Source organism: Hemibagrus wyckioides, linkage group LG17 (genome assembly GCF_019097595.1).
Source record: "Hemibagrus wyckioides isolate EC202008001 linkage group LG17, SWU_Hwy_1.0, whole genome shotgun sequence".
Taxonomy (NCBI): domain Eukaryota; kingdom Metazoa; phylum Chordata; class Actinopteri; order Siluriformes; family Bagridae; genus Hemibagrus; species Hemibagrus wyckioides.
The window spans coordinates 22,337,321-22,364,532 of NC_080726.1; the positions used below are offsets into that span (position 1 = coordinate 22,337,321).

The following is a 27,212-nucleotide window of genomic DNA, read 5'->3' on the forward strand; positions in this document are numbered from 1 at the left end:
CCTGAAATGAAATATGTTGCTGCATAAATAAACTCAGCTTGTAACCCTGCTGCTTTTCACCCCGGGGTCATGAAACCCTGCCACTTTCGCAGTGTTAACCTCGCATTGCGGTTCCAAACCATTACAGTGTGAAAGGATGCTAGATGCTAGACATTACAGCTAGATGCTTAGCAACAGACACACAATTAGATATTGAACAGCGTGTACCTGGTATCACAGAAAGCCCATGTGTTGGTAAAATAGTGTCATTTGGAGCTAATAGGAGAGTTTAAGGAATAGTTATGGAATAAGGAACAGTTATAAACTCTATTCAGAACAAACAATGGCACAATTGGAAATAACTGATTTTTTAAGGAAATTACCTGCTTGAAAACCTGCTATGGGGCAGAATGGCAGACTACTGTAACCCTTACCCCTACTTTTTTTTGGCAAAAATGCAAGTGGTAGCACACTGTACTTATATAATCATGACTGTTGATGATGCAGATATGCAAATAAGAAAATTAATCCAGGGTTCAGGATTGTATTATGTGAAACATCAGATTATTAACAGCCAGGATTATGTTTTGTTAACCTGGGTAAAGTGTGAACAGTGTGAAATAAAATAACCCAGGAATCTGTTAACTTGGAGTTTATAATCATTCAGGGAAAATAGTTTCGAGTGTGAGAAGCCGTTATAAAAGAGGCAAAGTTCTGGCCTTTATCTCCAAATGAATGAAAATGGAGAAAGATTGTTGAGAATAATTCTATATAGTTTACATTTGACAAGTTATCACTTTAATGATCATCATCCACAGTTAAATTTCTTGTAATGTATGTCTTGATTACAGGATGTGTAAAAGCTCTTCTCTGTTTTGATGATGATGATGATGATGATGATGATAAAGCATCACAGACGTTTTCAGAGACGGGTCAGGATCCGATTCCAAGTTGAAATCGATTACGAAATCCATTCTGTGGCATGTAGCTATCCAAAAAACTACACAAAACAAGAGGTTTAGAAGTCTTTAAGCCGACAGACTGCATTTGTTAAACTGGCTTTTAACCAAACATAACCTTCGCAGGCAGACAGCCAAGACACCAGGTCTCTTTAATCAAGCTGGATACAAACAGATTAATTGTATTTCTACTCATGCTCCTCAGTGTGTGTAAATGTAACGCAACTAATCGGCTTCAAATCATATGAAACACAAAGAGTTGCTGCAGCTTTATGTATGGATTACTCTGATCAGGCATAACAGAATGACCACCTGCCTAATATTGTGTTGGTCCCCCTTTTGCTGCCAAAACAGCCCTGACCTGTCGAGGCATGGACTCCACTAGATCCCTGAAGGTGTGCTGTGGTATCTGATTTAAAGGATACTTTTGATAGATACTGACCACTGCAGACCAGGAACACCCCAGTTTTGGAGATGCTCTGATCCAGTGGTCTAGCCATCACAATTTGGCCCTTTTGGTCAAACTCGCTCAAATTCTTACGCTTGCCCATTATTCCTGCTTCTAACACATCAACTCTGAGGACAAAATGTTCACTTGCTGCCTAATATATCCCACCCACTAACAGGTGCCATGATGAGGAGTAAGTGTAAGCAGTGCCTGATCTGTGTACATACACTATATTGCCAAAAGTATTCGCTCACCTGCCTTGACTCGCATATGAACTTAAGTGACATCCCATTCCTAATCCATAGGGTTCAATATGACATCGGTCCACCCTTTGCAGCTAAAACAGCATCAACTCTTCTGGGAAGGCTGTCCACAAGGTTTAGGAGTGTGTTTATGGGAATTTTTGACCATTCTTCCAGAAGCACATTTGTGAGGTCACACACTGATGTTGGACGAGAAGGCCTGGCTCTCAGTTTCCGCTCTAATTCATCCCAAAGGTGTTCTATCGGGTTGAGGTCAGGACTCTGTGCAGGCCAGTCAAGTTCCTCCACACCAAACTCACTCATCCATGTCTTTATGGACCTTGCTTTGTGCACTGGTGCACAGTCATGTTGGAAGAGGAAGGGGCCAGCTCCAAACTGTTCCCACAAAGTTGGGAGCATGGAATTGTCCAAAATGTCTTGGTATGCTGAAGCATTCAGAGTTCCTTTCACTGGAACTAAGGGGCCAAGCCCAGCTCCTGAAAAACAACCCCACACCATAATCCCCCCTCCACCAAACTTTACACTTGGCACAATGCAGTCAGACAAGTACCGTTCTCCTGGCAACCGCCAAACCCAGGCTCGTCCATCAGATTGCCAGATGGAGAAGCGCGATTCGTCACTCCAGAGAACGCGTCTCCACTGCTCTAGAGTCCAGTGGCGGCGTGCTTTACACCACTGCATCCGACGCTTTGCATTGCACTTGGTGATGTATGGCTTGGATGCAGCTGCTCGGCCGTGGAAACCCATTCCATGAAGCTCTCTGCGCACTGTTCTTGAGCTAATCTGAAGGCCACATGAAGTTTGGAGGTCTGTAGCGATTGACTCTGCAGAAAGTTGGCGACCTCTTCGCACTATGCGCCTCAGCATCCGCTGACCCCGCTCCGTCAGTTTACGTGGCCTACCACTTCGTGGCTGAGTTGCTGTCGTTCCCAAACACTTCCACGTTCTTATAATACAGCTGACAGTTGACTGTGGAATATTTAGGAGTGAGGAAATTTCACGACTGGATTTGTTGCACAGGTGGCATCCTATCACAGTTCCACGCTGGAATTCACTGAGCTCCTGAGAGCGACCCATTCTTTCACAAATGTTTGTAAAAACAGTCTGCATGCCTAGGTGCTTGATTTTATACACCTGTGGCCATGGAAGTGATTGGAACACCTGATTCTGATTATTTGGATGGGTGAGCGAATACTTTTGGCAATATAGTGTACGTAAATTACACAAGGACTTTTGTGAAACCCGGTTGATTCTCATTCAAGGCATAAACAAAAGAAATATTAAATATGAAAACAGTGTTTCCATTAAACATACATCCGTGGCTCATTTTTTTGGTTGATTAGAGATAAATCAGGTACGTCTCAAGCTGCATGTGTTATATCCTTCCTAGTGTGTTATTATTCAAATTTTTTCCCTGTGTGATGCTTACGGAGTGCACAGCACTCCCAGAGACATTAAATTTCATGTTTTTATGAATTTCATTTCCTTTTCTCCTCACTTAATTTACATCTAAGTCAGCTTTTCTGTAATCCATCTCCAGAATCGGTTCTGTTGCTTACTTCTCGTTTCAGCTGAGTAGTGTGAACCTTGCCTTTTATGGAGTTGTGTCAGAGTCGAGAAATGCAAATCAGCCGTGTTGTGCACGTGTCCAGATATTTACGGGTGATTTAACATTTAACATCCATTAACATAAAAACAAACATTGAAATAAACGGAAACTTTTAGTTCAGCTTGGCTTATGAAAACAAGGGGTTTTTTGTCACAGAGACATTAAGGCACAGTAAAATTCTTTTTTTGCTTTGCTTGTTAGAATGCTTGGGTCAGAGCACACGGTCAGCTTTAATGTATCACCCTGAAGCAAAGTGGATTAAGGGCCTTGCTTAAAGGCCCAACAGTGGCAGATGGCCATGTTTGGGCTTGAACTCTTGACCAAGTGGTCAGTAACCTGCAACCTTGCTCACTGAGGCACGGCTTCCCATAGAATGAGAATAACACATTAATAAATGATGCACAATGTTAGAAAGAAGCCTCAATAAGATTTCCAAGACAGTTTTTTAAACTATATAAGACTCATAACAAATACACTATATTGCCAAAAGTTTTGGAACAGCCGCCTTTACATGCACATGAATGTAATATGGAGTTGTCCCGCCCTTTGCAGGTAAAACAGCTTCAACTCTTCTGGGAAGGCTTTCCAAAAGGTTTAGGAGTGTGTTTATGAGAATTTTTGACCATTCCTTTAGAAGCGCATTTGTGAGGTCAGGCACTGATGTTGGACGAGAAGGCCTGGCTCACAGTTTCCACTCTAATTCATCCCAAAGGTGTTCTATCAGGTTGTGGTGCAGGTCAGTCAAGTTCCTCCACACCAAACTCACTCATCCATGTCTTTATGGACCTTGCTTTGTGCACTGGTGTGCAGTCATGTTGGAACAGGAAGGGGTCATCCCCAAACTGTTCCCACAAAGTTGGGAGCATGAAATTGTCCAAAATGTCTTGGTATACTGAAGCATTACGAGTTCCTTTTACAGTAACTAAGGGGCCGAGCCCAACCCCTGAAAAACAACACCTGATTCCAATGATTTGAAGGGGTGTCCCAAAACTTTTGGTAATATAATGTATCAAAACCTGTTTTCCAGAATTCAGGGGGGGGGGTTTGTGGTTTTTTCACAGATCGCCACACAATTGTCTAATTGTGCTTATCAGACCTGATCAAAATCATCAGTCAGACACTACAATCACGTGTCCGCATCCAACGTCAAGGGAATGAAGTCGGTCATGCAGAACACCTCGGCAAACATGACAGGTGTTCGTTAATATGATTAACTCAGTGAGTCATTCATTTTTAATCTTTATGCCCAGTCAAGATAATGAAAGCTGTTTTGTTGTGTAACATCTGTAGTGTAATTACTGTTTATTTTTTTCCCACTGATCCAATAATGTGGCAGAAATGTAGCTGTTTGGAGTAATGTAGAAAACCTATGAGGAATCATCCACCAATGGAAACGAAGCAATTAGACAAAAAAAAATGATACTGAATATTGTTTCACGAAGCACAACTAACGAATTTATTTAACATTTCTGCATTCATTCATCATCAGTAGGCACTTTATCCAGGTCAAGGTCGATCTGGAGTCTATTCCGGGAACATTTACGCCCTAGATTGTCCATTCGAAGACACATTACATGTACACACACACTCTCAAAGACAGCTAACATAGCCATGTTATCAGAAGCTGGGAGGAAAACTCAGATGAACCGCATGCACAACACTAAGCTGAGATCAATACCTGAAAGTCTGAGACTACCTGCTGTACCGCCATGCGGCATTTACAAGAGTCCGAAATATATGACTACTTCATTCCAAATTGGCAAAATAAATCTGAAAACAAGAAGAAAAGCAGAGTACGTGTGAAAATGATGAATGATATGCACTGACTTTTAGTAAATGCCTGCAGGCAATCCAGTGAAAGACAGACTGCAGAGAAATATAAAGCCATGCAGATCAATATTTCAATCAAAGCAAAATAAAATCCGGTCCGGCTTGGCTCAAAACCTGTGCAGACAGCGTAACATTTTTCATTCCTTTGTTTGACCCGAAGAGACACTTGTAAAAAAAAAAAAAAAAGAATGGAAAGGGTGGGAGAACATGATCTGTGCCCAGGTGGGTGCTCTGTGGCTTTCAGACTTTGAGAGTAATTTAATAAAGCATATGAAGGGGAAGCTGGGCCAAGTACAATTAAGTCAGCACATTCGGTCAATACTGCTGCTAATGTGTTGTTTTTGTGGAAAAGCTATTTATTGTGTCTTGACACAGTTATTAGTCAGACCTATAGTACTGTGTGTACTAAGCGAAAAGAACGAATGCAGCGGGAAAAACACTGTCACAGATTGTCATTAATTATTTTCATAAGGCTTCTTCATTTAAAGTACTATACAGCAGATATGAAAATGACAGAAGTGGTCTTAAGGCTCTGACTCTAAGTGACGGCTGCGGCAGACCTTCATAAACTAAACAAATCTCTCTTTCAATTTTGTCGTAAATGCCACAACATGACAAGGGGACATTTTGTCAATAATGCTGACCCTGATGGTGAAATGATAATGTCAACTGTTGAGGAATGTTAAAAAAAACCCAGGGCACTCAGTTCTGAAGGTTCGAGTGAGCAAAAATGGAAGTCAGAATTGTTATATTACTGTTTTCACCAATCTGGATGGTCTATTATGAGTCGGTTCATAAGGGTCAGTCGCAATTGTAACACTTTATAACATTGTTTTACAGAGGTGGAACTGATGTCAAATATCTCACTCACCCACTCAATGATTCACCCACTCACTGGATCAGTGACTCTCTCAGTAACTTACCCACTCACTGACTCACTCACTCACCCACTCACTCACTCACTTGATCAGCGACTCACCCACTCACTTGATCAGTGACTCACCCATTCACTCACTCACTCACTTGATCAGCGACTCACCCATTCACTCACTCACTCACTTGATCAGCGACTCACCCATTCACTCACTCACTCACTTGATCAGCGACTCACCCATTCACTCACTCACTCACTTGATCAGCGACTCACCCACTCACTCACTCACTCACTTGATCAGCGACTCACCCACTCACTCACTCACTCACTTGATCAGCGACTCACCCACTCACTCACTCACTCACTTGATCAGCGACTCACCCACTCACTCACTCACTCACTTGATCAGCGACTGACCCACTCACTTGATCAGCGACTCACCCATTCACTCACTCACTCACTCGATCAGCGACTCACCCACTCACTCACTCACTCACTTGATCAGCGACTGACCCACTCACTTGATCAGCGACTCACCCATTCACTCACTCACTCACTCGATCAGCGACTCACCCATTCACTTGATCAGCGACTCACCCACTCACTTGATCAGTGACTCACCCATTCACTCACTCACTCATTTGATCAGTGACTCACCCATTCACTCACTCACTCACTTGATCAGCGACTCACCCATTCACTCACTCACTCATTTGATCAGTGACTCACCCATTCACTCACTCACTCACTTGATCAGTGACTCACCCATTCACTCACTCACTCACTTGATCAGCGACTCACCCATTCACTCACTCACTCATTTGATCAGCGACTCACCCATTCACTCACTCACTCACTTGATCAGCGACTCACCCATTCACTCACTCACTCACTTGATCAGCGACTCACCCATTCACTCACTCACTCACTTGATCAGCGACTCACCCATTCACTCACTCACTCACTTGATCAGCGACTCACCCATTCACTCACTCACTCACTTGATCAGCGACTGACCCACTCACTTGATCAGCGACTCACCCATTCACTCACTCACTCACTTGATCAGCGACTCACCCATTCACTTGATCAGCGACTCACTCACTCACTCACTTGATCAGCGACTCACCCACTCACTTGATCAGCGACTCACCCATTCACTCACTCACTCACTTGATCAGCGACTCACCCATTCACTCACTCACTCACTTGATCAGCGACTGACCCACTCACTTGATCAGTGACTCACCCATTCACTCACTCACTCATTTGATCAGTGACTCACCTAGTAACTGACTCAATCACTCACTCACTGAATCAGCGACTCATCCACTCCAGTCACTGACTCAATGGACTCAATGGATCAGTGACTCACCCACTCACTCACTGGATCGGTGATTCACCTACTAACTAACTCACTCACTAAATCAGTGGCTCATTCACTCACTGACTCAGTCACTGACTCAATGGATCAGTGACTCACCAACTCACTGACTCAGTCACTCACTCACTGGATCAGTGACTCTTCCACTCACAGACTCAATGGGTCAGTGACTCACCAACTCACTGACTCAGTCACTCACTCACTGGATCAGTGACTCTTCCACTCACAGACTCAATGGGTCAGTGACTCACCAACTCACTGACTCAGTCACTCACTCACTGGATCAGTGACTCTTCCACTCACAGACTCAATGGGTCAGTGACTCACCAACTCACTGACTCAGTCACTCACTCACTGGATCAGTGACTCTTCCACTCACAGACTCAATGGGTCAGTGACTCACCAAATCACTGACTCAGTCACTCACTCACTGGATCAGTGACTCTTCCACTCACAGACTCAATGGGTCAGTGACTCACCAAATCACTGACTCAGTCACTCACTCACTGGATCAGTGACTCACCAACTCAGAGACTCACTGCATCAGTGATTCACCAAACTACCACATACTGCAGTATATTATTGCCATTATATCAAAGCAATATTACAAAAGTTACAATTTTAGCTGCAGATAAAAAAAAAATCTTTTACGGTTACAATTACAATGATGTGGATTGTGAAAGAAATCTCTTTATTGTTAAATTGTGGAGCAACAGCAAAGTTATCTCTTTAGAAAGACTGTCTCACTATTGTCTAAGCTGCTGCTATAGAAACTTTCTGGCCAATCAGATTTGAGAATTCAGCAGCACTCTCAGCAGAAAGCAGAAAGATGTACCGGTTTCAGATATTTTAATTGCTTCGCTCTTATTACAAGGTTGCTGTTGCAAATTTGAGCAAAGCCTGGCCTCATTTATCTCATCCAGACATACTCAGCCTCCCCAGTATGCAGCTCAGACCTGGAGATGAGTGGTGCTCTGCATCAACAACACTGCGTCCTTGTTATTCAACATCTGCTGTAAGCATGTACCATGAGTTACATTTATTATATAAGATAATAAAATATCTGTGTGTTTTAAACAACAGGACGTAAACCAAAGGCCATTTTCATCACCCAAATGAGGATGAGGTTCCCTCCTGAGCCTGGTTCCTCTCAAGGTTTCTTCCTCATATCATCTAAGGGAGTTTTTCCTCACCACCGTCGCCTCAGGCTTCTCATAAGAGATAAATAATAACTTAACTTTAAATTTTATCATTCTTTCTAAGTTTCTATACTTCTGTAAAGCTTGTTAAAAGCACTATACAAATAAATTCAGTTGAAAAGAAAGAAGAAAAGAATGAAAGATAAAAAGGAAGAAAGAAAGATAAAAAAGAAAGACAGACAGACAGACAGACAGATAGATAGATAGATAGATAGATAGATAGATAGATAGATAGATAGATAGATAGATAGACATGTACAGAAAGAAAGAAAGAAAGAAAGAAAGAAAGAAAGAAAGAAAGAAAGAAAGAAAGAAAGAATAGATAGATAGACAGGCAGACAGACAGATAGATAGATAGATAGATAGATAGATAGATAGATAGATAGATAGATAGATAGATAGAAGACAGACAGACAGAAAGAAAGAGGAAAGGAAAAAGAAGGAAGGAAAGAAGGATTATGTTTATTAATTATGTATATTTATTCCAATTCTGTGCTCATCTGAGAAGACTTTAGAGATTACAAAACCTAGCACTGACTCATCAGACCGTCTCTCCACAGGTGACCGCTGGACTTCAGAGAATTAATCAGCACTCACTGCATTTCTTTACATGATTAATGCTTTATAATAAACATACAGTCATACATACAAATGCCTTTAAGTCTTCAACACAGTTCCAATAATCCATAAAAACATAATAGACATAATTAATTTATTAAAGCATCCTCTATTAATATTTAGGAATATTTTGGAAACATAAACACATGTTTTTTTATCTGGGTCTGAAAAACAGATCAAAACAGGAAAGTCTTTAGAAGATACACAATGTATACAACATGTTAAAGGTGTTAAAGAACATGAAAGAAAGATAGATAGATAGATAGATAGATAGATAGATAGATAGATAGATAGATAGATAGATAGATAGATAGATAGATAGACAGACAGGGAAGGAAGGAAGGAAGGAAGGAAGGAAGGAAGGAAGGAAGGAAGGAAGGAAAGATGGATGGATGGATGGGAAGAAAGATAGATAGATAGATAGATAGATAGATAGATAGATAGATAGAGAAAGAAAGAAAGAAAGAAAGAAAGAAAGAAAGAAAGAAAGAAAGAAAGAAAGAAAAAGAAAGATAACGTGTGTAATGTGGTAATAGCAGTGTTATATAGGTGTTATTTGATCGATCCAGGTAACACTAGCTGTACATTACTGCTGGACAATTTAACAAAATTACAACAATTGAAAGGTTTGTGTTTAAATGGTGAAATTCTGAAACATGATTGGTCAGGAGGTGTTCAGCTCTGACCAGAACACTGGAAGTAATTCAGATCGCAGATTATAGGTCATTCCTGTAATAAGAACACTTTACACTTTAATTGTATGGCTCACGCTCCACAGTGATTTTACCTCGAGGAAGTTGTCACAATTCCTACTACCATGGTTGCCATAGTAATAACGTTTCTCAGTGGGTGGTGCAATTAGCATAAAACTGGACGACAAATCAAAATGACACATTCTGGAGGGTGTGTAAACTTCAGCACTGCATCGTGTCATACCAGGTGAAGGAGAAACAGCTTGATCTCTTGGCGATGGTCTTCATTAGAATTGGTAGTCGCTGCATCAGGTCACTCAATATTTGCATAAACGATTCAGCTTTGTCGATAACTGGACATGTCCACATTTAATTCACTCTCATTTGCATTTCACGTATTGTTTGTTATATGTTATATATGCCATATGTTTTTATTTCCCAAGCACCTTTTTCAGACTTTGAATACATTTGTATATATAGAATATTGCATTTATTTTTTTATTTAAATTTTATATTTCTTTTATATTTTTTGATACATTTTGTACTTTTAAATACATTTGCATATATATTTATTTATTTATTTATATTTTTAATACATTTTGTACTTTTGAATACATTTGTACATCTAGATTATTTCATTTATTTCCCATTTATATTTTATTTATATTTTTAATACATTGGTATAGAGAGAATATTTCATTTATTTTTTCATTTATATTTTATATTTCATTTATATTTTTAAAACATTTTGTACATTTAAATAGATTTGTATACATAAATTATTTCATTTATTTGTCATTTATATTTTAATTCATTTGTATATATTGTCACGGGCATACCAACCTCAGCAGCACTACCATGCCCCCAATCACCAGAATACTAATCATGTCACTTGCACCTAATTACCCAACATTTATTTAAACCCCTCACTCGCCAGAGTCAACGGCGAGTATTAAGATTAGTGACTCGGCTCATGCCTTATATGTTCTGTTTACCTGTCGTGTGCGTGGATTACTCTCTGAGTTGTTATTGGCTGTGTGCGTCTTCAGAAAACCAGATAAGACCATTTAAGTTACATTTCGTTCATCTTTCTTTGACACTGACTTTTGTGGCTCAATAAAAGCACATTCACCTGACCTGCTGCACTCCGGTCTTCATTCCTGGTGTGCTGTTACATATATAGAATATTTAATTTATTTTTCATTTATAGTTTTAATACATTTTGTAGTTTTTAATATATTTGCATATATCATGTATTTTATTTATATTTCATTTATATTTTTTAAATACAATTTGTACTTTTGAATACATTTGTATATATAAATTATTTCATTTATTTTATATTTATATTTCATTTACATTTATTCATTTACATTTCACATGTATTTTCATTTATTTTACATTTATTTTAACATATTTAATTAATATTTGTAATACATTTGTATATATAGAATATTTAATTTATTTTTCATTTCTATTTCATTGCTATTTTTTACATACATTTTGTACTTTTGAATACATTTGTATATATAAATTATTTCATTTATTTTTTTATTTACATAATTTATATTTTTTATTTATATTTATCTTTTTCATTTCATTTATATTTTCTAATACATTTTGTACTTTTGAATACATTTGTATATATAGAATATTTCATTTATCTTTTTCATTTCATTTATATTTTCTAATACATTTTGTATTTTTGAATACATTTGTATATATAGATTATTTCATTTATCTTTCACTTCATTTTCATTTATATTTATTTTTCTTGTAATCTGAAGCAGTCTCTGGCAAGAGAATTTCCTTCAGGACTAATAAAGTAATAAATAAATCTTATCTTATCTTATATTTTTCTTTGAATTGGGACACTAGTGTCTATGATATCTGTAACAAAACTGTAACAATCTCAGACCATGCAGCGTGCAATGGCTCAGCAAAAAATATTTAGATTATTAATAAAACATATTAAAAGTCTATCAAATTCTACCAGTTAAAAAATACATAAAAATCTATTTCCATATATAAGAAATGTTTGATAATGAGTATTCTGACCTATTTTAGTATTTTAAATGAAAAAAAATGTGGCTCAGGTCAATAGGAAATCAATTGCAAAGTAGTGAAAAGATCAAGGTGATTAAAGTGTGTCAAGGAAGTTCAATAGGAAACCCAGAGCCCACGTTTCTGGTCAATGGACTGAAAAACAGCTGATCTATAATTTCCACACGAACACAAATGAGACAAATAAGCACTGATCAAATGCAAAAGAACATTGTGATAGCTAAAAAATATATGCTGAGATCTCAACACTCCATATTTTATTAAACCTTCACCCCGTTCTATGTGGAACAGATTTAAATATGAGATGATTTGAGCACGTTAAGCAGGTTAAGCCGTCCAATTAGCCATGTTTCCCCCTTGACGACGAGATCCTCGCGCTCATGTAGGTACGTTACCTTCCTGTGAAAGCAAAGGCTCGCTTAAAACCCAATTCGCCGCATTCCCGCTACGACGGCCCTGTTGCTTGGCAACATGAAATTGAGTGTTACGGTCTCAATGGTGTGCAGTGTATGTTAATGCTCTGGATGACGTGTCCAGCACTCCCCCAGTGACGGGTCAAAGGTCAGGAAGCTTCCAAAGCTGTGCATAGAGGGCACATTTTGCAAACAGAGCTTTCTCTGTTGCTTTTTTTCCCCCTCTCTAGTTTCCAAGCTATTGCATCGTGGTGTTTTTTTTTTTTTATTTAAACCTACTAAAATAACAGGGCAAAAGCGCTCCAATTATACTTCGCATGAGCAAAGGGTACACGCTGACTCATTTTAGCCTGCGTCTGGAATATGAAAAAAGGTTAATAGTTCATAGCGAGGACAACGTGGTTTTCGACTGCACTATCCTAGTAATTTCATTATGTTTCTCTCAGACAATGTCGCCTGCTCCCTGTCGTTTGATGCTCGCTCTGCAATGCTAATAAGGTCTAATCTTGTTGTTCAAACTATGATGAGCTCAGACAGCAAAACTCTTAATCTTAGATTGATTTCTAAGCAAAGGTATTCAGCTGTAAAATCCTCTATATTGTGTTATGATTGAATTTGCCGAAACATCTGTTAGCTACATCTCTAAGAAACCTTGAGATCTACATCGTATAACTACAGAGAGTATTTCGGTATTTTAGGGACTCGTACCTGTTCGGAAAACACACCTAGACTTACATAAACACTGATCAAATATAACATTCTGACCACTGAGAGCTGAAGTGAATAAGACTGATGATCTCCTCATCATGGCACCTGTTAGTGGGTGGGATATATTAGGCAGCAAGTCAACATTTTGTCCTCAAAGTTGATGTGTTAGAAGCAGGAAAAATGGACAAGTTTAAGGATTTGAGCGAGTTTGACAAGGGAAAAATTGTGATGGCTAGACCACTGGATCAGAGCATCTCCAAAACTGCAGCTCTTGTGGGGTGTTCCCGGTCTGCAGTGGTCAGTATCTATCAAAAGTATCCTTTAAGTCCTGTAAGTATCCTTTAAAGGATTTGCTGCTAATATCTTGGTGCCAGATACCACAGCACACCTTCAGGGATCTTGTGGAGTCCATGCCTCGATGGGTCAGTGCAGCAAAAATGGGGACCAACACAATATTAGGCGGGTGGTCATAATGTTATGCCTGGTCGGTGTATAAAATATCATTAAAACGCTGGCATTTTAAACACTTCTACTAATTAAGTGAATTTGCTTCTTGAGACCATTTCTGGTACTCCTAATGTCATTATATTTTGGTCTATTGTCTCTGAGGCTCAGAGAGTTAATGTACGAGATTAATAGAGATTTCCCAGCACTGCGTTTGAATGAATTTTGACATCGGGTGTCTTCCTTCAGCTCCAGCTATCGAATCTGGGTGTTTTTTTGTGTTGCTGCTGAATGTGTAAGACACCTGTCACATTACGCTAGCTCCTGGGCTTGCCTAAGCTGATTATCTTTCTCTCTCTCTCTCTCTCTCTCTCTCTCTCTCTGTGTGTGTGTGTGTGAGTGTGTGTGTGTTTACAGGCTGCACTGCTCCAGAAGTGGTGCCACTGCATAAAGGATATAATGAGCAGCTTAACAGAAGCCTGGGGAGAGTGTAGTCTGCTTCTCAAAAAGATAATTAAAACCAGTTCTGCTGAGCTTTTGCTGACCAAAGCTGTTTTTTCTGAAGCTTTTTACGCATATAGTGTAAACCCGATCTTTTTATCTTTCATCGTGACTGGCGTATTAGTGCGCGCTTCAAGACTAGTGTTTGTCACACTCCTGAGTGCTAACACTTAAACCCAAACTTCATGTCTCTTTTGAAGGAGACGAAAATACCGCGCTTTAAGACGACTCGTCCTGTGTTTCTCGTGCCGAGTGAAACCCAGCAGCGTGTTGTTATATAACCGAGCAGGACAGCTGTGTACGGGACTGATGTGCGTGGTTAATCTGCCAGCGGTTGTTAACTCGGGCTTGCATTTGTGTGCAGATCACGTGCTGTAGACCACAGTGACGGGGCCTGCTGCCCGTTGCCATGGAAACCTCCCTCCCTTTTCCCTTGGTCCCTCTCCGCTCGTAAAAGTGAGCGTGAATAGGAAATAAGGCTAGAAGAGCCCACCGTAGACAGGAGCAAAGAGCGTAGGCGAAGGGTCTGAGTGCGACAACATCGTATGTAGATCCTTAAAGCATAAATATTTAATCAGAAAGAAAGAAAGAAAGACCGAAAGAAAGAATCGGAAAAGCGGCTGCGCTCCAGACATCGCTGCCCGATCTCACAAAGGCTCTTGTGGCTAAATGGGAAAATCCCCACAGCCAAATCTTCTGGAAAACAAGTAGAGGTTATTCTAACAGCAAAGGAAGGATGGGATGTTTAAAAAAAGTACAAACACCGACCAGGCATAACATTATGACCACTTGCCTAATACTGTCGCTGCCAGCCCTGACCCGTCATGCACTGTGTATTCTGACACCTTTCTATCAGAACCAGCATTAACTTCTCCAGCAATTTAATCAACAGTAGCTCGTCTGTTGGATCGGATCACACGGGCCAGCCTTCACTCCCCACGTGCATCAATGAGCCTCGACTGTCCATGACCCTGTCGCCAGTTCACCACTGTTCCTTCCTTGGACCACTTTTGATAGATACTGACCACTGCAGACCGGGAACACCCCACAAGAGCTGCAGTTTTGGAGATGCTCTGATCCAGTGGTCTAGCCATCACAATTTGGCCCTTCGTCAAACTCGCTCAAATCCTTACGCTTGTCCATTTTTCCTGCTTCTAACACATCAACTTTGAGGACAAAATGTTGATTTGCTGCCTAATATATCCCACCCAATAACAGGTGCCATGATGAGGAGATCTTCCATCTTATTCACTTCACCAGTCAGTGCTCAGAATGTTAAGCCTGATAGGTGTATGTGCTTGCTGAGACAGCCAGGTGTCCAAAAAGTTTTGGCTATTCTGTTTAAAATCCCAACATTTGCTGCAATGTGCTGCACGGTCCATCTGCCCCATATTCCAGTACGGTAAAAGGAGCGGCTCAAGTAACGTGAGCTAGTTAAGTTGATTAATACAGACAAAGAAGTATAACTGGGTTGCGATAATCCTTATCCTCTCGTGATAACGTTTCAACCTCAGCAGCTTGATGGTGGACACTGAAGCTATGAGATGCACTGTTCTGTCTTCAATTTTAATGATATTACTGTGCCAAGATATTCAAAGAAATTTGTTCCAGTAATTTTACCTGCCAACCTTTATATGCTAGGGAGTATGCTAATACGTGGTTCTATATTTTTCTCTCCGGTATAAATGTAAGATGAATATCTCGAATGATCTGAGCTGTGTTTTGAGCGCTCTGATATTAACCGAATAACTGGCAACCTCGTCCCTTTTCCCCCATATCTAATGTACTCTTAAGGGCTCTTGGGATTCATGTATAGCCCTTGCTTTTTATTGCGGTGCATTCTAGAAAATGAATCAAATCTGTCTTAGCTAAGATTAGATAAACGCTATATATTATTGAATATTAATTATCTAGAATTGTTATGGATGCAAAGGGGAAAAAATTCGGCAAAGTTACAGCATTGAGGGGATTAATATAACCTCCAATCATTTAGCAAAAGTCCACAGGAAGTAGGGTTTAGTTTCTAAAAGCTAGACTTTACATCTGCTTGTCCTGCGCTAGAGATTCAACACAAAAAGTCGACACAATCCTACTTTCCACTAGTTTGTAGAATAAAAATAAAAGTTTATACCAGTGCACATGACACAAGATGAAAAATTATTCTACAGAAGAAGAAAATTCAGAAAAAAAATTGTAGCTGTGAGCAAATAAGAAGGAAATTAGAAACTTTTTTTTTGACACTAGCAGTAGATCAACACTGAAATGATCTGCCTCTGGACATTAGGCATTTCTAAAAGGATTATTCAGAAAATGTGCTCCTATTTATTTATTTATTTATTTGTATTAATCTACTTTATTTTGTTTGTTTGTTTATTTAATTGAATTAATAAATAAATAAATTTATTTATTTTAAGTTTGTTTTTTCAATTTTTTATTTATGTTACTATTTACTGAGTTTTCACAATCGCCACTATAATCGCCACTGATAATAAGATAACCCCCCCCCATACTCTCCTTAAATCTGATTGGTTATTTTCCTTTCTATTTTTCAGCTATTGGTTCTGGATAATTAAATCCTTTTTTATTAGTAAATCAAGCAAGCAAGGTAAAATCAATGATTCATACACCCTTTCCTAGGACAGCGAGTAAAAGCTCTGGCTTGAATCTGGCTAGGGTTTTCATTTTCTCTCATTATGTTTAAGCACAAGTAGAAAGCAGGAGAGTTATATAACAGCTTTGAGCTACACTTCAGTTTGCTCAGTTTGGTCAGCGTTTCCACAGATTCTGATTTTGATTCGGTCAATAAATACACTTAGAGTAATCATTCCGTTCATACGCATTGATCATAATTATAGAACACCAGACGAAACGTTTTGTTTTGCAATAGAAAGTAGGGTTTATTACGGTGGCGGAGAAGTGCAAAACACAATAACAAATCTAAAAAAACACAAGAAGTATTCAGACAAAGCGGAAAAGCTATGTAAAGTTTGAGAATGGAATTCTTACATCTGATTGGACGAGACATCTGTCACTCAGGATATACAGGAAGTAGGAAATTGTGTATCTAACTTTATTTATTGTGTGGAGTTCTGCCTTCACTTTAAACCATTTTTTTGATAGCACAACTATAAATCTTTTAAAGAAAATAACAAACGTATATATTTATCTTTATAAGAAAATGGAATTCATTCTGCTCTACTTTGAGGAAGGACATTCATATTCATATGTGATTTTAGATATACTGATAGCGTATCATGGCGTAGTTTACGATCTCTAAAAACACACCAGGTATGTATGGAAGACCAAACTATTCCAGATTAAGAAGTGCTATAAGAGCAGCTACTGCTGGACTTCCTGTATATCCTGAGTGACAGATGTCTCATCCTATCAGAGGGAAGAATTCCATTCGCAAACTTTGTTTTCGGATTTGTTATCTTGTTTTGCACTTCTCGGCCACCGTAGTTTATTTTCTTTCAAGTACAAATTAAAAGAATCCGACAGCATCCTGGATTCCCGAGCTACTAATTTTTCCACATCTATACAAAATAACCCCACACTGAGCAGATACGTTTCTCTGACACACTTCTCAGCTACTCGGTAAGCCGCAGAGCTCTGACAGCGGCCACATCCGACCATATATATACAGGCGATTTACACAGGGAGCCCATCAACATCTGCCTGTGCTTCACACGGGTGAGAAAACGCTCTCTGGGCTGAAATGTTCAGACAGTAATTCGCTTTCCTTGCTCTAATGGGACTATTTAAGGAGCAGGTAGCAGAGAAGAGCACGGGCAGACAGAACGAAGCACTTAGAGAGATTCGATAAGTGAACACAATCCTACTTTTCACTAGTTAGGCTTCATGTGTGCTCAGGAAAGATGTCTGTGTACTAGTTTAATGGAGCTCAGGTTGCATTTTTATAACAAAATTTAGATCAGCATCAGTTAGATAAGTGCATGTACAGTTAACACTAGAATTACTGGCATCTTTAAAAGAAACAGACAGTAATTGTAGGCTTGCGTAAAGCAAACACAACAAGAAATCATAAAATCATTAAAATTCTAGTGCTTTTTTATATTTAGATTAATAAAAAGACGACCCTCAGAAACCGTCCGAAACCGTTTAGAGCCAATCCCATGAACACGTAGCCAATACCTGCACATCTTGTGCCAGAAATCTAGGATAAACCCAAATGGACACATGAGAAGAAAGCAAACAGAAACCTGAGCTCAGGACCAAACTGGGGACCCCCCCAAAGCTACGAGGAAGTAATAGTACCCACTGTGCTACAAACACCCCCAAAAACCAATTTAAAACAAATTATCATCCTTGAAAAAAGAAATCTAATTACTCTGAAATTATCTCAGTCTTCAGAGACTCATGCCAGATGAGACCAGAACTAGATATATTTGGCCAGGCGGACCATCGTACAAGAAGGAGCATGTGTACACGTCGTAAAATATGGTGGTGGATCATTAGGGCTTTAGAGCTTGTTTAGCTGCTGATAATTCTGCAGAATTCCGCTAAATACCAAAAAACCTGCTTGCTTCTGCCAGGAGGTTACGACTTGGCACCCAACATGCATCCAAATCATACCAGAAGTGCTCCAGAAAATGAATTCGAAACATAATAAGCTTGAAATGTTTCGCACGGAGCATTCCCAAGATCCACCTACGACTCTCTCCAACCTTGTTAAACATTATAGTAAAAAGATTTAATGCTGTTACACTCCCCAGAGAAGGCTTCAACATATATTATGCCATGTGTATGAACCAAACAGTGTCACAAGTCTTTCAAAATATAAATAAATTTGTTTTAAAGGACTGGAAGTCATATATTACGCAACGTTACATTTTCTTCAATTAAACTGAAATAAAAGTCAGACTTCTTAGTCTCTCCGACTGAGATGAAAGTCACTCTGCAGGCATTAATTGTGTCCCCTTGACTGTGCTCTAACAAAAAAAAAAGTAAAAACTCAATCCATCATTCACGGAACGATAAGTACTACTCTCAAAAGGCTTCCCCTTTTTGCCAAGAACTAAAGAAATGGGTAGCGCAGCTGATAACTGACAATATCAGACCACTTCTAGGAAGGAACAATGAAACTTTGATGTGCTGAAGAAACTCACAGGAAGCATTAGTGAAAGTATTCCATCTTCAGGATATCTTCTTTCTGTTCTATCATCTTTTATAGCAATCCTCTTTGTCTAATAGATCTGTGCTCTTTTATGACTCATCCTGGGTATAATAGTGCTGTTCTCCGCAGTGAGGAAACGATTCTCTGAAATGTTCCTGAGAATAAGGGTATCAATCAAAATCGGCCTCTAAACCAATAGAAAACCAGAAAATATCTTGTTTCAAATCTCAAACTTTCCTACATCTATCACCAATACTAATAATACTTCGAGTACTAATAATAGAGAGAACCTGGTGGGTTAGTGTTTGGAGTTCACATGTTCTCCCCATGCTTTGGGGGTGTCTTCTGGGTACTGTTGTTTCCTCCACCAGTATAAAGTAGGCTGATTGACATCTCTAAATTGTCCACAGTGAGTGAATGGGTGTGTGAGTGGGTGGGTGGGCTCTGTGAGGGTTTGGTATCCTGTCCAGGGTGCTCCTCATCTTGTGCCCCATCAGACTCTGGGTTCATCAAAAAAAGAAATGCAGAAAAGATACTACATAGAAATGGATGTATGGATAGATGTATAGATGCCACTATTAATAAAAATAGTATATTCCTTAAAGGTTTATTACATCTTATCTTATCTATACTATATTATGGCCTGACCATCACACAAACAGCAATGTTCAGCAATGCACAAAATAAGTTCCATGAAGAATGTTGGAGCAGAAGAACTCGAGTATCCTGAAAAGATCCTTGATCTCAGCCCCACTCAACACTTATGAGATGAACTGGACCACCAGCTGCACCCCAGACCTCCTCACCTGACATCAGTGCCTGATCTCAGTGATACTCTTATGGATGAATGAGCACAAATCCCCACAGCTACACTCCAAAATCTACTGGAAAACCTTCCAAGAAGAACGCTGGCTATTATGGGTGTAGAAGATGTCTTAGGGTTGGTGTAAATACTGTTTAGATTCTATCAGCATTCACATTTACACCCAAAGTGGCTGTGGCTTAAACCAGAATGCATTCGTTTCTTTGTTTTTAATTATACAGGAACCCAACCACTATGCCCTCATAAATGCTGGAAAATTCTAGAAAAAAACAGCAATATAAATGCCAGAAATGTCCACATGGTTTGCGGATTCTGGCTCTGACTGTTCTACTGACTTTGTTGGTCTCAACTAGACAAAGGCGAGGGATTGTTGGGTTTCTCCAGCTTATGCATTATTTATTGTTGTTTGTAACGGATTTAGCCAGTTCCAAAAATATACAGTTAGTAAAGATGCTGTAAAGGCTTAGATAACGTACACTACCTATTCCTATAGGAATAGGGAATATATTCTACATCCACACAAACACACACTCTTATTTACGCCTCGGAGCAATTTAGCGTAACCAATCCACACGTTTTTTAGGAGTTGGAAAGAACCCAACAGAACTCAGAGGAAACTCCATACCAAGTTAAGGAGAGAAAAGAAGATCCTAGAGCTGTGAAGTGGCTGTGCTTTCCTGCTGAGCCACAAAGATTCACATTCTATATGACATTTCTTAAAAATATCAGCCTAGTCATGATGTTGTCTTTAACTCATACCGGCCTGTGCCATGTGTGAGTGTAGGTGTTCTGTTAGCGATCGAGGACGCAGGAGACTGTGAGCGAAAGATAAAGTGAGAAAATGAATGTGCAAAGTGCAAAGACCACATACACAGCTTGTGTAACTTTTTGTCATTCCCCCCCCCCCCCCCCCCCAAAGGCCTAAATTAATGAATCAAGATGATGAATGTGCTACTTATATAAACAACCCATTTATTTATTTTTTTATCAGATTTCTTTTTTTGCAGTACAAGACGTTCCTCACATGCTGTGGTCAAAGAGACGGCCATTAGTGCCTCATTATTTGGACATATCGCTACCACCACTGTCAACAAACTTCCTTTTCTTTCCTACTTATACCTCTGAGCCAAATTATATTTGTTCTGTACTGAAGTGCTAACCTTTGGCCATGTAATTTTTATGTCACGGCATTTGCATTCTGAAAATTCGGAATATTACTGTGTTACTATGACTATGAGGCACACTCATGGTTCAAATAAATAGATAGTTAGAAATTCAGTGTCTGCTGAAATTAACACCGAGGGCCATTATAGGAGCTAAAAAAATTTTCTGAACAACAAAAACACAGAATTTCTCGGCACCAGTGGATAATGAAGCTCTTATCAAACAAAAACCAGATAAAAGCAAATGAAGTTCAAGCTTTTAGGCGATAACTGAAAGCTTTAACACATGAATGCAGGTTCTAAGTGCAGTCATTCAGCTGTGTGAAGAGAGCGAGTGAACACAAAGAGAGCACATGAGAAGCCAAAAAGATCAACTGTAGATAAACTGCTGATCCAAATCCATAGAGATGCATGGCAGGCTAGAGGATTAGGTTTAACTGAGCAGCTACTTAGGCATTAATAGGCGTATTAAAACCACAAGGCCCCAAAAGGCCTATGACTTTATACTTTCTTTTATCCAATTTGTTCCATACAGTTTAATTGCTAGGGTCATTTCAGACATGGTATTTTTTATTAGAAATGACATTGTGCTCATAAAAATGTCAAAAATATATGCATCAGGCTCCTGACTGGGGCAACAAAAAAACATTCATCTATCGTCAGTGTGTTTTAAATATGAGTCCTGATGATGCTAAAGTCATACGTGGTTAGGGTTGGTTACCGAACTCGATAACGCCAATATTAAGCAGGTGGCCATACTGTTATGCCTGGTCAGTGTATGCTAAACAAACATTAACGTTAAGGTTATGTGAGATATCCGGAAACCTTAGTATGAAACCACCTTAATGTTGATTCGTTTTACTTTTTCATTTAATTTATCTCTCAGATAGACACGCATAACAGTGTGCTCACACTATGCGCTGGCTGTTGTAGTTGTAGGGATGATTTTGGGAGGTGGAGAGATTTCTATTTTGTCTAGTGTCTAAAATTTATAAATAAACAACCGTACGATGACACTGAGAGGTTTGAACTTTTACTGAAATAAATGCTACCGAAAAAAAATGCTACCGTTGGATCAAAATGTACCAGTCAAAATGTAAACGGTACCCAACCCTATACATGGTACACTAAGCAACTTCTGACATTTCTTAACTCCTATGTGTGGAAGAGAGCAGTCAGCACTTGTGGTCAGCTGCCATATCCTAAAAAGTGTAGTAGTATAACAATAGTATAAAATATGCTTTATTTGGACACACGTGGCTGAAACATGAACAGTGGCGGGCCGTGCATTTCACACCTAGGCCTTCACTGGTGTCCTTCCTGAATTAATCCACCTCTATACCATCATTATGACGCCACCATGGGCGTCACTAGGCCATTTTCTACTCAGCCCTCCTAAAACTCTGCGATTCTCTATAAACTGTACACAAACTCATGATCGCCTCAGTCCACTTTAAATTTCATATGAAAATGGCAGCAGACTTCGGCTCCTCCCCGTCTTTCAGCGCATTCTTCAATCCGTAGACCGCGGCCTCCAATTACCCAATCAAAGGACGGGAAATTGCTGACATAATCGTATGCCTGCTAGATGGCCCCAGTGATGCCAACTCGAAATCTGATTGGTTAAGGTAACAATTTCATTGCCACTTATTTTAAGCTACGGGCGCCTGCACTATTGATTCTGAAGGCCTTAAGGCAGATTTCTTTCACTCTGGGAACACATGATGTCAGCCACTGGCTAAAATATGATTGGATAAATACTCTTATCATAAATATACACTACTGGAAGCAGCGCAACCAAGAGAAAAGCTATGAAATGTAGAGAATGAGATTGGGAATAATTTAATACACATTCATGGAAAAATATATTAAATATATTAAAATGCAAGTCATTGATTCAGATCACTGCTGTTTAGGCCAGCAGAGAAGGCCTTGCTGGCCCTGACGGCCCACCACTGAACATGAATAGTCTTAATATGTTAATTAGATTGAAATAAACAGCTAAGCCAACTTCACTAGTGTAAGACTCTACATATGAGTGAGGAAATGGATCTAAATGATCTGGAACAGCTGAAACTGCTTCAGCATCCCCTCAGGACTCCATGTCTAATCAGTGTCTGAAGTGTTTGATTGTTCTCTATCTGAGTGATGAGCATGTTCCTTAGTTGCATGTTAAAGTAATTTACACCCGAATAAATTATTAGATGCTGATTAACTGTGTATGCTTTTAAGGGAATGACAGGGTTTAATCAAGGACATATAGACAGAGTGCAAGTTTATGATTTTAGCTTATCAGTTAGTAGACAGAGTCACGGGAGTCACTCCTGGTGGTCCAAGCAGCAGGATCCAGCACTCTCATAGCCATTCTAACCCAGCCACAGTAAACTCTCAGTGCCGGGTCCCAAGCCTGGATAAAATGGGAGGGTTGTGTCAGGAAGGGCGTCCGGGGCAAAATATTGAAAATACGTGGAATAAATGATCCACTGTGGTGACCCCAAACAGGGATCAGCCAAAAAACAACTACAACAACAACAACAATTACTAAATGGAGTCACGGTGATGCAGGGGGTAGTGTTTGAGCTACTGTCTATGTGGTGTTCTTCCAATGTGTCTCATTCCACTAGGTTCTCCTGTCTCATGCTATGTCATGGCAGACTGCCACTGCTACATTGACCCTAGGTGTGAATGAGAGTGTGAACATCTGTACTCTTCAAGGACTGGCATCCCATCCAGGGTGTATTCCCACTTCATCCTCACTGTTTCTGATACAGACTCGGGATCCACCAAGACCCTGACCTGGATAAAGCAGTTACCGAAGATAAGTGAATGAACCGTATTTTTTCATATTTAATAACAATGCGATTTTATTTAGCTAAACACATAATCACACATAATTGAAAAAACAATTCCTGTTAGAATATCTGTAATAACTGTATCAGAACCTGGCATAAATGAATCGTGATATGCTCATAAGAGCAAATGTGATTTCTCCTGTTTGTAGGACCTCAATGAAAGGCATTTCATGTAAATCATATCATACTAAGCACCATGATAAAGGTCATTAGGATTGACATAAGACGTCTAAAAGAAAAAATCCAATCTGGCAGCCCCAGATCAGTGCTTTCCTATTTTCATAAACCTCCATTATATCTCCTTATCCGAAGGTGGACAGCATTTCAATGCTTCCCTAACATGATGAGTAAGACCTGCATCTCCACCCACACAGAGAAATACTGGACAGTCCACAGACACCTGCAATCAAACTCATAAAGCACTGAGAAACACAGACCCCAAGGGTGGAGCAATAAGAAGGAGAAGATCTGTAGAAAGATATCTTAGTAATAAATAAAGAAATAAATAAAGACTCGATGAGACAGCATGTTTATCTTCATGGAAAAGAAAAGACTCTGAATCATGCTGTCAGGACAATATATATATATATATATATATATATATATATATATATATATGGCTGCATGGTGTGCTTAATACTGGCACGTAGGCACACTTTAACAGAAGCACTGGGGCTGGTTTGTTGGAAGAATATTCTACATGGTGATTTTTACTGGATTTTCTAACTCCTCTTTATTGAACAATTGGGTAGCAATCAAAGGCATACAAAGCCTTCCATTCCATGATCCGACTTCATTCCAGGTTTTGCCACCTTTACGCACCACAACCGCCAAAATAACATCTGTGTTTCCCCATCTGCCTGTTCGACACTTCATTCATCCATGACTACTCTAATTAGTCAGCTTCATGTAGTTAGAACAAGTTTTAAATTGAGCACCCAGTATCAGCATTCATTATCCTTGTTTCAGCACACATCCTGTTCATCACATTTCCAGTGTACTACCATGATCTTCATCCAACAAGCCCATCCCATGACCTCCAGTCAAAGTCACTTGATTACTAATGCAACTCATCTGCTTGTGGTGATTAATCTGAAATCTTTAGTGTCACTGTTTGTTCAAAATATCTAAACACAGAGATCACGAGTAGACATCCATAGCTGGGATTCAACTAATTGTAATTGAATGGAAGTCCAAACAGCAAAAATGACCACGATCTTAGGGTGTGAGGGATGTCCAGATTCAAACACAGCGATTCCATGAGCTTATGTATGTGGAAGAGGGCAAATATGCCCTTTCCTGTGATTCTCTGATGCTGCCCTTGTGTAACAGTATAAAAAGATGCATCTCAATGTCTCCTTGGTTTTGGAAGCATGTGGTAGCCTTCATCCTCCTTGCTAGGTAGTCATACGATAAAGCATAAACTGGCCAGGCAGTGGGATCCAATTAGGATGTGGAAATGGACATAGGAGGTTTCGAGCCATCTTTAATAGAAATGAACAGCAGTTCAAGGAAAAAGGGAAGCTGGGAAGCTGTGGCAAACACCTCCAAGAAATAACATTGTAGTACTGTCACATCACCACCCACGTCACATAACAGGCTTCACATCATCCAAACTGACAAGTATGATCCTTCCAAGAGACAAGGTTACCTGATACAGTATTCCCTACTGCTAGAAATTCTAATCCCTGAGCTCAAGAAGGTCTTTTGTAAATCACTGTACCTTACCTTGACACAGAGCTGTAACACTGACCTGCTCACATCCTCCTTTCTCACCCTAATTCACCTGCTAACACCAAAGCCATGGAAGAACTGTAAAAAAAAAAGGTCAAGGCCATCTCTGACACAAACCCTCCACATTTCCTACATCTGCAGAAGAAGGAAAGTGCTCTTCATCTCTGCATAGATTATCATCTGTGCCAGTAAACTACAGTTCCCAACCTCTTCTGGTGACCTCAGATCTGAATGAGCCGTATGCTCTGTCCTTGCAGAAAGCCCAGGATTAAATACACATGCTCAAAAATTAAAGCTTGACTTGTTCCATGAAATATTTCCAGTCAAAAACGTAGTCTTGAACACTGGCATATAGCAGAATGCAGCAGAGCTGGCAAAATATTGACTGTTCAGGGAAAAGCTTCCAAGAGAGGCTTGTGTCATATCTGACAGGACAACAGATGGTGGAGAGACGCTTCTCCTCAGTACGCCAGCTACAGGCAGCTAATTATTAATAGTCCTGCCAAATTTTGGCTGCTCATTCAAAAGGTACTGTGAGGAAAGCCATCCCAGTCTTTCATATATAATCAGAGCTCTTTATAACTGAAAGGATAGCATTCCCATTACATCTGTGGAATAACTGCTGAGCTGCCTGTCTCCCAAACCTCATCTATATGATTAGCAGACTAAACGACCAATGTGCACATATTAGGATTCAGTTCACTGAAAAGAAGCCAACTGTATTGATCAAACTCTTTACAAGGCACAACGTTTGATTTCTGCTGCACTGTCTTTTCTGCATGTTGGCAATGAAGCTTAAGTTTCATCAATGTGTCTGTAAATAACACTGCTAGCATTTTTATTATTATTAGGTGGCTGAAGGCAGCACCATGATGCTCAGAGATACAGTAAGTGTTGGCTGAAATGTTCACGTTGGCACTATCGACGTCCTTCTAATTTCCCTGATATCATAAACCCCTGGCAAGTGGATCGGTGAAAAAAGATGAGAGGTTTGAGGTTCTTCACAATATTAGACAATAATAACATCTGTTCTTCCAATGTTAGACATTTTCCACTATAATACTGACAAAATCTCACAAGAAGCACCACAAGAGGTAACGCAAATTGTTAGCTGCATAGGTATCTCAGCTAGCATTATCTCAGCTGTTAGCTTGTCATTTTACTTGCTACAATATTAATAGCACCTATTTAGACGATCATATTATAGATCAGAGGTTGTTCCTTTCCACGTGTTTGGCTCACGCTGTAACTACAGCTTTTCATTTTCCAGCCAATTTAACCTGAACTAGTAGCCAGGCGAGCAAGCAATCATGTGCTGCCTGAAGCAGGCATCTGTTATCTGCAAAGATGCTTTCCATCCAGTTACTGATATTAAAATACTGATAGCTGATAATAATAATACTAATAATAATAATAATAATACTGCTCGAATGGTCCAGCTATCTCTCAGGGTACAAGGTAGGTATACACTGATCAGGCATAACATTCTGATCAGTGAGAGGTGAAGTGAATAACACT

At 39.6% G+C, this 27,212-nt stretch overlaps 1 protein-coding gene across 3 annotated transcripts in view; it reads right to left on the reverse strand.

Annotated features, from left to right (window-relative positions):
* The window catches only part of ncam1b (neural cell adhesion molecule 1b), a 105,331-nt gene that overhangs the window by 54,347 nt on the left and 23,772 nt on the right, over positions 1–27,212 (reverse strand). The window lies entirely within an intron of this gene.